Genomic DNA, 12956 nt, shown 5'->3' with positions numbered 1-12956 from the left:
TGAAGAAAGTGGGGAAAACCACTAGACCATTCAGGTGTGACCTAGATCAAATCCCTTATGAGTATACAGTGGAAGTGACAAATAGATTTAAGGGACTAGACCTGATAGACAGAATGCCTGATGAACTATGGACAGAGGTTTGTGACATTGTACAGGAGACAGGGATCAAGAAAATCCCCATGGAAAAGAAATGCAAAAAAGCAAAATGGCTGTCTGAGGAGGCCTTACAGATAGCTGGGAAGAGAAGAGAAGCGAAAAGCAAAGGAGAAAAGGAAAGATATTCTCATCTGAATGCAGAGTTCCAAAGAATAGCAAGGAGAGATAAGAAAGCCTTCCTCAGCGATCAGTGCAAACAAATAGAGGAAGACAACAGATTGGGAAAGACTAGAGACCTCTTCAAGAAAATTAGAGATACCAAAGGAACATTTCATGCAAAGATAGGCTCGATAAAGGACAGAAATGGTATGGACCTAACAGAAGCAGAAGATATTAAGAAGAGGTGGCAAGAATACACAGAAGAACTGTACAAAAAAGGTCTTCACGACCCAGATAATCACGATGGTGTGATCACTCACCTAGAGCCAGACATCCTGGAATGGGAAGTCAAGTGGGCCTTAGAAAGCATCACTACGAACAAAGCTAGTGGAGGTGATGGAATTCCAGTTGAGCTACTTCAAATCCTCAAAGGTGATGCTGTGAAAGTGCTGCACTCGATATGCCAGCAAATTTGGAAAACTCAACAGTGGCCACAGGACTGGAAAAGGTCAGTTTTCATTCCAATCCCAAAGAAAGGCAATGCCAAAGAATGCTCAAACTACCGCACAATTGCACTCATCTCACATGCTAGCAAAGTAATGCTCAAAATTCTCCAAGCTAGGCTTCAGCAATACGTGAACCGTGAACTTCCAAATGTTCAAGCTGGTTTTAGAAAAGGCAGAGGAACCAGAGATCAAATTGCCAACATCTGCCGGATCATCGAAAAAGCAAGAGAGTTCCAGAAAAACATCTATTTCTGCTTTATTGACTATGCCAAAGCCTTTGACTGTGTGGATCACAAGAAACTGTGGAAAATTCTGAAAGAGATGGGAATACCAGACCATCTGACCTGTCTCTTGAGAAACCTGTATGCAGGTCAAGAAGCAACAGTTAGAACTGGACATGGAACAACAGACTGGTTCCAAATAGGAAAAGGAGTACGTCAAGGCTGTATATTGTCACCCTGCTTGTTTAACTTATATGCAGAGTACATCATGAGAAACGCTGGGCTGGAAGAAACACAAGCTGGAATCAAGATTGCCGGGAGAAATATCAATAACCTCAGATATGCGGATGACACCACCCTTATGGCAAAAAGTGAAGAAGAACTAAAGAGCCTCTTGATGAAGGTGAAGGAGGAGAGTGAAAATGTTGGCTTAAAGCTCAACGTTCAGAAAACTACGATCATGGCATCTGGTCCCATCACTCCATGGGAAATAGATGGGGAAACAGTGGAAACAGTGTCAGACTTTACTTTTTGGGCTCCAGAATCACTGCTGATGGTGACTGCAGCCATGAAATTAAAAGACGCTTACTCCTTGGAAGGAAGGTTATGGCCAACCTAGATAGCATGTTTAAAAGCAGAGACATTACTTTGCCAACAAAAGTCTGTCTAGTCAAGGCTATGGTTTTTCCAGTGGTCATGTATGGATGTGAAAGTTGGATGGTGAAGAAAGCTGAGCGCCGCAGAATTGATGCTTTTGAACTGTGGTGTTGGAGAAGACTCTTGAGAGTCCCTTGGACTTCAAGGAGATCCAGTCAATCCATCCTAAAGGAGATCAATCCTGGGTGTTCATTGGAAGGTTTGATGTTGAAGCTGAAGCTCCAATACTTTGGCCACCTCATGCGAAGGGTTGACTCATTGGAAAAGACCCTGATGCTGGGTAGGATTGGGGGCGGGAGGAGAAGGGGACGACAGAGGATGAGATGGTTGGATGGCATCACCGACTCGATGAACATGGGTTTGGGTAGACTCCGGGAGTTGGTGATGGACAGGGAGGCCTGGCGTGCTGCAGTTCATGGGGTCGCAGAGAGTCGGACACGACTGAGCGACTGAACTGAACTGAAGCCTCTCAGTCTATGATACTTCGTTATGGAAGCTCTGGCAAACTCAAGAAAAATCTTTCTTCCCCTGTTCCTGCCTGATTTGGCCAAATCACTGAGTGAAACTTCAAACTCCTTTTTTGTTAAGTAACCTTCATCCTCTTTTTATTTTTTTTGGTCATGCTGGGTCTTTGTTATTATGCATGGGCTTTTCCTAGCTGCAGTGGGCAGGGGCTACTCTCTAGTTGTGGCGCACCAGCTTCTCATTGCAGTGACTTCTCTTGTTCTCTAGAGCAAGCAAGCTTCAGTAGTTGCTGCAGGTGGGCTTGCGGGCTCCAGAGCATAGGGTCAGTAGTTATGGCACAGAGGCCCAGTTGCCCCACGGCATGTGGGATCCTCCCAGATCAGGGATCGAACCGCTGTCCCCTACATTGCAGGGCTGACTCTCAGTCACTGGCCCACTAGGGGTGGCCCCTTATCATCATTCTTAACTTTTATTTAAAATCCAGGCTGAATGACATCCTCTCAGAAACTGGATTTGAGATTCAAAGAAAACCAGGGAATCTCCCCCAATATGCATGCAAGAGCAGAAAGATCCAGTCTGCAAAGGCAAGCCGATAAAGCAGATACCCGGAAACAAGCAGGTAAAAGAGGGGAGATTCTTAAACATTTCATTTTTCTAGTCTAATAGGACTTTCTTGAGGGCCAGCTGTATTCCATGTATTCTGAGAGGTTGGCCTCATATGCCTATCATGAACTCTCTGTGTGAATTGAGTTGGCTCAAGTTGGTTTCCATGACGTGAGACCCAATAACCAAGGTGTCAAGTTGGGTTCACTGGCGGGGGACATTCATTCAGTGAGGGCCTAGACAGAAGTATGTGTGAGGACTCCTGACCCCAGCCCTCACTCCTGCACACACAGAAAAAACTGAGAACTTTGGTGAGGTCAGGGAATCTTACATGAGCGAGTGGGCAAGATGAGTCAAAGGAACTTGAGCCTAAACGTGATCTCATTTGTACTCATAGCCTTGAGAAGCCTGGGAAAATTTTAGTTGCAGAGAAATAAATTGAAAAGTTTGACAGAAACCTACAACAATAGTAACAGGCAGGCCAAAACCAAGAATGAACTGGATTTTTTTTTTTTAAGTCCTAAGGAAAAAAGTCACTCCAAAAAGAAAGAAAGGCAAATTAAATTTGCTGGCAGTGTGTTATGAAATAGTTGACCAGGATGAAAAACCTAATAAATAGAAAAACAAAAACATTGTTTCAGAAAAAAGCTGCATGGGCCAAAAAGAAAGCTCAACTGTGACCCAGTGGCTAGTAGGAAGGGAAAAAGAGTCAGACCTTGCTCATTCTTAGCTTGTCAATCCTGAGTGAAGCCTGACCCTAAGGCAGGTTCTAAACACACAATGGATTGGTTCTCGGATAGAATGAGAAGGAAAAACACTGGAAACATGGCCTGGGGAGGAACTAGGAGCCAATATACCAATCAGAAACTCAGTCCTAGCCAACGGCCCTGAAGCTTCTTATCCCTAATCAATGGCACATGTATTCTGATGGAGAAGCAGACATCCTGATAGGCACATGAACCCTGATAGAAAGTAACATATACCCTGATAGCATGAACACTTATGTAAATTAAACTATTATTCTTGAATACTTGCATCCTAGGGGAGGATTATACTTCCTTATGCCATTGATGTCAGGCCAGTCCATGAGATTTCCTCCAGCCAATGAAGCATAAGCAGAAGTAGCATGTGTTATTTCCAGACAGTCACTTTGAACCCAGTGTGTGTCATTTCTCCTTTTTCTCAACCATAAGACTGGCAGTGTTCCAGACAGAGGCTGTTCCCAGGGTGGATGCCATATGAACAAAGCTGCACTGACTTGTAATGAATGTGAAGTGTAATGAGAAATCTTTGTGTTAGAAGCCATTGGGATGGGGCAGGGGATCTATCTGTTACTGCAGCATAACCTAGCTTCTTCTGACTTACACCCTGCAAGATCAATAGCTTTGGTGATGAGAATAGAGCATTTCTGGTAACCAGGGAGAATCTACAGGCTTCAGGGGTTGGCAGTGAAAGAGTATTATGGGAAAAACCAGGGCAATCCCCATAAGTGCAGGATCCAAGATAAGATATACATGAGACCTGGCTGGAGAGAGCAAAACATAAGAAATCCCCTGAAATAGCAAGTATATTAATATTTTCTACTCCAACTGAAAATACAATAGACTTCCAATAAAATAGAGATTATTTTAATGAAAAGGATTTGAGTGGATTTTGAGATTTTTTTTCTTTTTGTGTTTGAGTTAGGTTTTGAGCCAAAAGGTAAAGTGAAGATCAAACTGAATGAATTGAGGAAGATAATCAAAGGGTGACAAATACACACATACCCCTGAAACCACAGTTGGTTTTGGATATAGTCTTTTGAATACAAATCTACTGCAGACCCACATTCCATTTCTGTCTCCGTTATAAACTCCATCTCTAGCCCCCTATTTAAATAAATTCTTCATTGCAGCCTTGCTTTGCTTTACGCAAGTCTCCGTCTGGGGACAGGAAATCTGCTCCTGAAACTTTGCTTGGGGGCAAGGGTATTTCCCCAGACACACATTTCCCTTCTGTTGTCTGTCTGCCTGCTGGATTCTCAGTGTTGCACATCAGATTGCTTCTAGGTTCACTGCCCTCTTGTGAAGATATCAGTACCATTTGGAATCTTCTCAACTCCCACCCTTGCTGGCCTTTTGTCTGGAATAAAACAGAGATTGTTGGGACCCTAGGTCACCATTCTCTGCTTGCCAGCCTGAAACTCTGCAGTCATCTTTAGTCAGTCAGTCTGCCCTGTGCTGGTCCTGCTGGGTGAGTAACTCCTGTGCCCAGCTCTTCGCTCCTGCTGCTGGGCTGTACTCATCTCATATGGGCACATAACAAATCAGAGTGACAGCTGGTGTGAACAAAGGGACACTCAGCCTTCAAAATGACCACAACTATTTCTCATGAGTGATCCAAAACAACAAGAAAGATGCCACCAGGTGGATTTTGTAAGAAAGCTCAAAAATGTAACTGCATAACTCCAAGATGGAGAAGATCCAGCCTGACAGGTGTAAGAAATGGACCTGTGGTGTGATTTGTTTGACCACAGGAACCAACTGTCGACAGTATTGCAGTTGCTGAAAAACTTTTAAAGGAAAGTAGGTATTGATCTCCCTCTAAATTGTTTTTGCCTGTCTATATCTGGAGGAGGCTGTGGGCTCTGGTTTGTCTGGTCGAGGTTGATCCAGGATGGCTGGATTAAAACTTTAACTTGAGCAATGTCGTGAAATTCATAGAAAATTGGACAAACTATTCAAGATTAAAGGAAACTAAAGAGTCAGGAAAACCAAATGCAATGTGAGATCTTTAATTTGATCATAGGTTGGGGGAAAAAAAGCTGAAAAGGCATTATTTGAATAATAGGGAAATCTTATATGGTCTATATATGACATTATTAAAGTTATTAAATTGCTGTTAATTTTCTTAAGTGAGTAATGATATTGTGATTTTGAAGACAATGTCCTTACTCTTAGGAGATACACATTGTCGTGCTAAAATACTTAAGCATAAAGTAGTATGATGTTTCTAGCTTTCTTTCAAATAGCTCAGGAAAAATAAGAACTACACATATATAAAATTGAGATGAAGGATACATAGATGGATATTGTATAGGTCTTTCAACTTTTCTGCAGGTTTGAAAATTTTAAAGAGGAAATTTTATCCTGAGAAACCAAGATAAGAGGTAGTTTGGAGTTTTAAAAGATGAAGAATGAAAGAAGCCAAGATTTCTGTGTTCAATTATATGAAGAACTAACTCAGAGGAAAAGAATAGGACTTATGCAGAGGGTCTTCAGAGAGCAGAGGTAGGATCTAGGCATGGGAGAGATCAGAAAGTAGACTTTGGCTTATAGTAAAGAAAACTGTGTAATAAGACTCTCACACCTTGGTTACAGCTAGCTCTAGTAGCAGAGAGAAGGCATAGTTTTAAAAGCAAGGATGTGTTTGTCACTTGATATGATCTTTGGATTTTAACTATCAGAGAATGACCAAGCAAAATCATGGGAGCTGCTCAAATTTTAACTCAAGAGCAAAAGAAGACTCCATTCACAGAATAAAAGTTTAAAAAGCAGCAAAGAATTTAAAAAGTATTGAATAAGTGTCTTCCCCTATGGTCCAGTGGCTACGATTCCACACTCCCAGTGCAGAAGCTCTGGATTCGATTCTTGGTCAGGGAGCCAGATCCCACATGCCACAACTAAGAGATCACAGAGGTAACTAAGAGTTCTCATGCTGCAACTAAGGCCCAGTGCAGCCAAATAAATAAGTAAATATTAAGCAAACACACAAGCAAAAAGCATTCCTCTGCATGATTCTAGAACCTCGCTGTTCCAGGCCCTAAAAATATATTTTAAAATTATTGAATAGAACTTATTCAAAATACTGAAAGCAACCTATATATGTACTAGATAATACAACCAGTGGTGTAAGAGATGATTCGACCTGATATACAGATGTTGTCCCTTTTGATTTTCTTTCATCTCTTCTCAGTAGTCAAGATGAAATGCTCAGTCTTGGAGTTTTATATTGTCAACTCCTCCCCAGAACCTTCAACAAGCTATAATACTTAACTGAAGATTGACTAAAGTGATTTTTTAATTTAATCTGTATTTATTTTAATGGTTGCCTTCTTTTAAAAGCAACTTTCCTGGATTTCCATTTCTGGATTTCCATTACATATTTTTTCATTTTAAATAAATGTATTAAAGTTTGAAAAGTTGAATCAACTAAAAAAATCATACCAAGAACTATACTGATTTGGCAAAAAAAAAAAAATGTGCAGGGAATATTTCAATGTTTGGAGTTGAGGTAAACATTGGAAGAGGTTTTCTTTCTCTCCTCTGTAATTGAAATGCTAGACGCCAATCACTCCCAAACAAGACTTGTCTTTATGGAGAGCTGCCTCCTTTGACCATGAGCTTCTGAAAGTCTCCAGTTTTGATATGAACAGATGACATCTTTTCCCATGGGATAAAGCTATGAAAGTAGTCTGTCTTCATGGTTTCTTTGTTCACTCTCCTGAAACTTCTGCGACTTCCCTTGAATTGCATTTTTTTCCTGCACTCTGATCTTCTGCTCTTCTGTTGCATCCTTTGATGGTTTCTAAGTCTTTGAAGACTTACTAGCAAATATTCTAGTAAGTAATATTACTAGTAAGTAATATTCTAGTAAGAAATGAGAAGGCTCAAGAACTTCTTTTATTGTGGCTTCCTGTTCAGTACATCTAATGCCTTAAGTAATGGTTGAGAGACATTACATAATATGGTGGCACCCACATCAGACTCAGGAACCGTTATGATCTTTTCCTTATGCTTATTTGTCCTGTTGAAACATATAGATGCAAGACAGATATGTTATTTTCTTTGACCTTCTTCAATGTCCTCTTGTGTCTCACTTTATTCTTCATGTGAGACTTTACTCTCCTTTTAATGTTTATGACTTCACATAGGCATTTTTCTCTGGTTTAAATATCATACTATCATAAATAGTAGTACCAATGGGAGTTAAAACAAGCTGAAGTAAACCACTGAACCATCCTGCTTAAGAATATAGTTTCCTTGGTCACAAAAGAATCAAATGGTCTACCCTGTATAAATGAAGCATTTCCCACTACTGACCATTCAGTAATGAGTAGATGATTATTAATTTCTCTTGAGCATCACAGTATAGCATGTCTTTGATTTTTATTTTAAATCAGAGAATGTTCATAAATAGGAAGACAATACCTAATTTTCTTAATTTAAAAATCATAAAATTGAGCATGTTATACCTGCAAGTGAAAGTATTATCTAACAAGGAGAATGCTTACCTGATAAAGCAACAATTTCCCTCTCATTGGATAGAATCTTTACGGATAGTGACTGGATGATCAAATGTTAGCTTTACATTAGTCAAGCAGGATGGTGAAATCATTTATCTTCTCACTAATTCAATATCATATAAAGTTTTATAGCATAAACTAACATTTTAAACAGAATGTTTGCTTTACTGTATTAAACAGCCTAATCAAAGGAAAAAAATAGGAAGATGAATTGTTGTTCGGGCGCTCAGTCACGTCCGACTCTGTGACCCCATGGACTGCAGCCTGCCAGGCTTCACTCTCCTTTGTTATCTCCTGGAGCTTGCTCAAACTCATGTCCATTGAGTTAGTTCTAGTTCTGTCAAAATTTAAATCAGACAGTGCATATTTTGAGTTATTATCAAGTTGGATTAGTAAGAACAAATTATTTAAATATTTGTCTGATGAAATCTATTTTTCATATTTATTTCCTCTGAATCTTCCCTGTAAAGTAAAGCTAGTGATATCTCATAAGAATGTGCACCATAGCTGCTGCTGCTAAGTCGCTTCAGTCGTGTCCGACTAGGTAGGTAAAATTTTCAAGGGCGCTCTAAATAATCCATGAAGTATCACCTGTCATACTCGGGCATGTCAAATTCAAACTTTGGTGTATATTAATGATTCATTTTTTACTTATAGTCACTGTATGAAGTTTTACTTTCACTTAAAAATCGTAAAATTAGTTCAGAGGAGAAACCAAGATGCCAGAAATGGGATGTATATAAAACTTTCCCTTCGATAATTTGTTTCACTATTTCATGTTAAAGGCTTGCAGTGCTGTTGCTTAGATAATTAAATTGCTTTGGAATTTCTCACCCAAATGAGTGAAGAAACAGTTTATTTTAAGAGTAAAAACTACTGCTCCTATACTTTATATTGCTTTGTACTTTTTTCAAACCATATTTTCCAGTGTTGAGATTTTAAGGACAACCAAACTGATGTTACTCTCTCCAGATTTGCTTCCTAAAGCTCATCTGCCTGCAGCCTATCCCCATTCAAGCTGGTCTCTCATTGTCACATACACACTTAACATAGCCACTTACAACTCTGTGTAACTTTCTCCCTTGCCTGCAATACATTTCCTCTCCCTTCTACTTAGTCATATTCTGGAGGAAGGAACTAACTGTATGGCTCCTCTAATAGTCAAAACAGTTCTTTCAATTAAAAACTGAGAACCTGTCACCTCGCAGAACCATTTGGAGACTTACCCAATTAAAAAGGGTCAGCTACATCTCCTCCGTGAGGTATCATTATGCACATAATACTCATTTATCTTCCTCTCACATGAATTCCCTCAAAAGCAAAGACCTTCCACATCTTTGCTAGTAGTTGGTACTGTCAGCCTTTTTTATTTTGGCCTTTCTAGTGGATGTGTAGTGGTATCTCATTATGATTTCAGTTTGCATTTCCCTAGTGATTAATAATAAGCATCTTGTCATCTGCTTATTTGCAAGTTGTTGTCTCTTCTTTGGTGAAATATTATTCAAATATTTTGCCCATTCTATTAGGTTGTTGTCTTCTTATTACTAAGCTACAAGTTTTTAATAAATACTTTGAATACAGTTCTTTATTAAGTTTATGTTTTGCAAATGTTTTCTCCCAGTATATGGTTTGTCAGTTCATCTTTTAAAATGTCCTTTGAAAAACAAAAGTTTTCCGTTATGATGAATGCCAATTTTTCAGTTTTTTCCTTTATGAAGAATGCTTTTGGTGTCATGCCTAAGAAAAATTTTGCCTAACCCAAGAGCACAAAGATTTTCCTATTTGTTTACTTCTATATTTATGGTTTTAGGTTTTATATTTAGGTCTACAATCTGTCTTGAGTAAGTTTTTGTATATGGCATGAGGAAAAGGACTAGGTTTATTTTTTGTGTGTAGGTATGCAGTTTTCCCAGTGCCATTTGTTAAAAAAAGATGATTCTTATCCTACTGAAATTCCTTGGATCCTTTATCAAAAATATATTGGAAATATATAGAAAGTTTATTTCTAGGCTCTCTATATTCAGTTCCAGTGATTACACCTTTCCTTATGCTAATACCACATTGTCTTGATTGCCAAAGCTTTACATTAAGTCTCAAATCAAATAACTATGTCTCCTGACTTTGTTCTTTTTTGAAGTAGCTTTAGCTACTCTAGGTCCTTTGCAGGTCTATGACTTTTAGGATCCGCTTGTCAATTTCTACCAAAAAGAAAAAAGCCTGCTGGAATTTTGATAAGAATTTCATTGAATCGATAAGTTAACTTGGAGGGAATTGCCAGCTTAACAATATTAAGTCTTTGCCATCCATGAATGTGAAATAAGTCTCTATTTACCTATCTTCTTAATTTTTCTCCAGAATTCTTTATGTGAAAGTGTGAAAGTGTTAGTTGCTCAGTTGTGTCTGACTCTTTGCGACCTCATGGACTGTAGCCTGCCAGGCTCCTTTGTCCATGTAATTCTCTAGGCAAGGATGCTGGAGTGGATTGCCACTCCCTTCTCCAGGGGATCTTCCCAACCCTGGTATCAAACCTGGGTCTCCCACATTGCAGGCAGTTTTCCCTATACAAGTCATGTACTTCTTTATCAAATATATTTCTAAGTACTTCATACAGTATCATGAATGAAATTGTTTCCTTAATTTCATTTTTGGATTGTTAGTTGTTAGCTTATAGAAATAAAGTTGGTTTTTGTATATTGATCTTGTATCCTGGACCTTGCTAACCTAGATTATTTGTTCTAATAGGGTTTTTTGGTACATGCCTTAGGATCTTCTACATACAAGAGTATGTCATCACAAATAAGACAGTTTTATTTCTTTCTTTCCAATCTTTATGCCTCTAGTATCTTTACTTCTTGCCACATGGCTAAAATCTCCAATACAATCTTGAATAGAAGTGATGAGAGTGAATATACTTGTCTTATTCCTGATATTACAGGGAAAGAATTCAGTCTTTCACCAAGTGTAATATTAATTGTAAGATTTTCAGAGATGTCCTTTATCAGGTTGAGGAAGTTTGTTGAGAGTTTTTATCATAAATAGATATTAAATTTGACCAGATGCTTTTTCTGTATTTATTGACATGGTAACATGGTTTCTGTCCATCATTCTATATTAATATTTTCCATTAGATTAATTTCAGACATTTAACTGACCTTATATTTTAGGATAAACTCCACTTGATCATGGTGTATAATTGATTTTATATGGTGGAGAGACCCATTTACTATTTTGTTAAGGATTCTTCTATCTCTATTCATGAGGAATATTGGTCTGTAGTTTTCTTATATGACTTAAAAGCAATATTGTATGTGTGTACCTTAAGGTATAATCTCTCATGAAGTTTACAGTCATGTTGGAAAGTCAGAAATAACAAAAGAATATATATTTTTTACATATACAATTAGAATTTTGATTGCTCTAAAACAAAGAAGTAACATTATATGAGTTTTTTAAAGTAACAGGACCAAATGGAGAGGAATAGGGGACATACTTAAAAAGGTATAAGGAAGACCTCTCCAAAGGAGTGATTGACATTCAAGTTGAAACCTAAAGAATGAACTGGCTGGAAAAAGGGAGAGAGGTTGTGGCAGGTTTCGGGCAGAGGTGACAACAGGTATAGAGACTGCAGTCAGGAAAAACTGATAAATTAGAGAAACTGAAAAAGGTGTATGTGAGCCACCTAAGAGAATAGAAGAGAAAGACATGAATGACTAATGGACTGAGGGGGGAAAAGGGATATAGGATTGAATGGTAAAATGCTCCGCTTCATATGAAAAGATATTGAATTCAGCCTTGAGCAAAATCAAAATGCCAATTAAAGAACCCAAGTAGTTGTTTGGATGGAAAAATTACTATTTCTAATCCTGTTTTCTATCCCTTGGTAGGTTCTTAGTGGCTGAATGATGGTACACTCACAAACCTCAAGATCCCCCTGGTTGACTGTGACGTCAGGGATCTTTAAACATCTTGCACACCAAAACTCAATGAAGAGAAGCCTGCCCACTGCAATTTACTAGATTACTTATGTAAATAGCTCAATATGATTTTATTCTTTGATGCTTATAAAGATTTTTCTGACATTCACAGAGTTACGTGCCCATTCATCTGTCAAAAATGAAAAGAGAAATATTACTCAAAAAAGTGTTGAAAGGCACAGGTCTAAAAAAAAATGCAACAGAATAAAACTGTGAAAAATGGCTCAGTCCTAAATATTCTAAGCATTCTGGGAAGCATGGGTACACTTTAAAACTGATTGCTGTTCTAATTCTCTGTATATCATATTCACGGCTTTAAAAAAATTACTGATTTCTTTGATGAAGCGTTTAGCAAATGAAGAAATAGAATGTTAATTTTGAAATGATTTGATTGCTTCTAATTGCCTGTTGTTTTTTCACATGTCTGAGTTTAACATCACAGAAAGCTTTTTTGAATCATTAGCTCTGGAAACATAAGCCCATCACTTAATCACATAATAGGTGAATCACAAGCATCCAGGACAGCCAAGGAACCTGACCTGGAAGTTCTAAGACTCAATTGGGAGATTCATCTGTCTTCAGGATGCCCTCATGGCTATAATTTTCATCTCATATGAAAATTCATTGCCCCATCCACAATTGAACATTCTAGGGAGTGGAAGAAGCTTTGAGTTATATTCACTTTCTGAAACAACAAGGGACTCTTGAAGGTCTTGAGATGGGAGGGAAAGCTGCTGCTGCTAAGTCGCTTCAGTCGTGTCCGACTCTGTGCGACCCCATAGATGGCAGCCCACCAGGCTCCGCCATCCTTGGAATTCTCCAGGCAAGAATACTGGAGTGGATTGCCATTTCCTTCTCCAGTGCACGAAAATGAAAAGTGAAAGTAAAGTCGCTCAGTCATGTCCGACTCTTAGCGACCCCATGGCCTGTAGCCTACCAGGCTCCTCCGTCCATGGGATTTTCCAGGCAAGAGTACTGGAGTGGGGTGCCA

At 38.7% G+C, this 12956-nt stretch overlaps 1 protein-coding gene across 2 annotated transcripts in view; it reads left to right on the top strand.

Moving 5' to 3' along the window:
• The window catches only part of GNAQ (G protein subunit alpha q), a 469675-nt gene that overhangs the window by 65744 nt on the left and 390975 nt on the right, over window positions 1-12956 (top strand). The window lies entirely within an intron of this gene.

The sequence above is a fragment of the Giraffa tippelskirchi genome, chromosome 1, assembly GCF_054371585.1.
Source record: "Giraffa tippelskirchi isolate mGirTip1 chromosome 1, T2T-mGirTip1v1.2.pri, whole genome shotgun sequence".
Lineage (NCBI taxonomy): Eukaryota > Metazoa > Chordata > Mammalia > Artiodactyla > Giraffidae > Giraffa > Giraffa tippelskirchi.
Note: the sequence above shows the minus strand (reverse complement) of the source record. Positions and strands in the feature narration are given on the sequence as shown.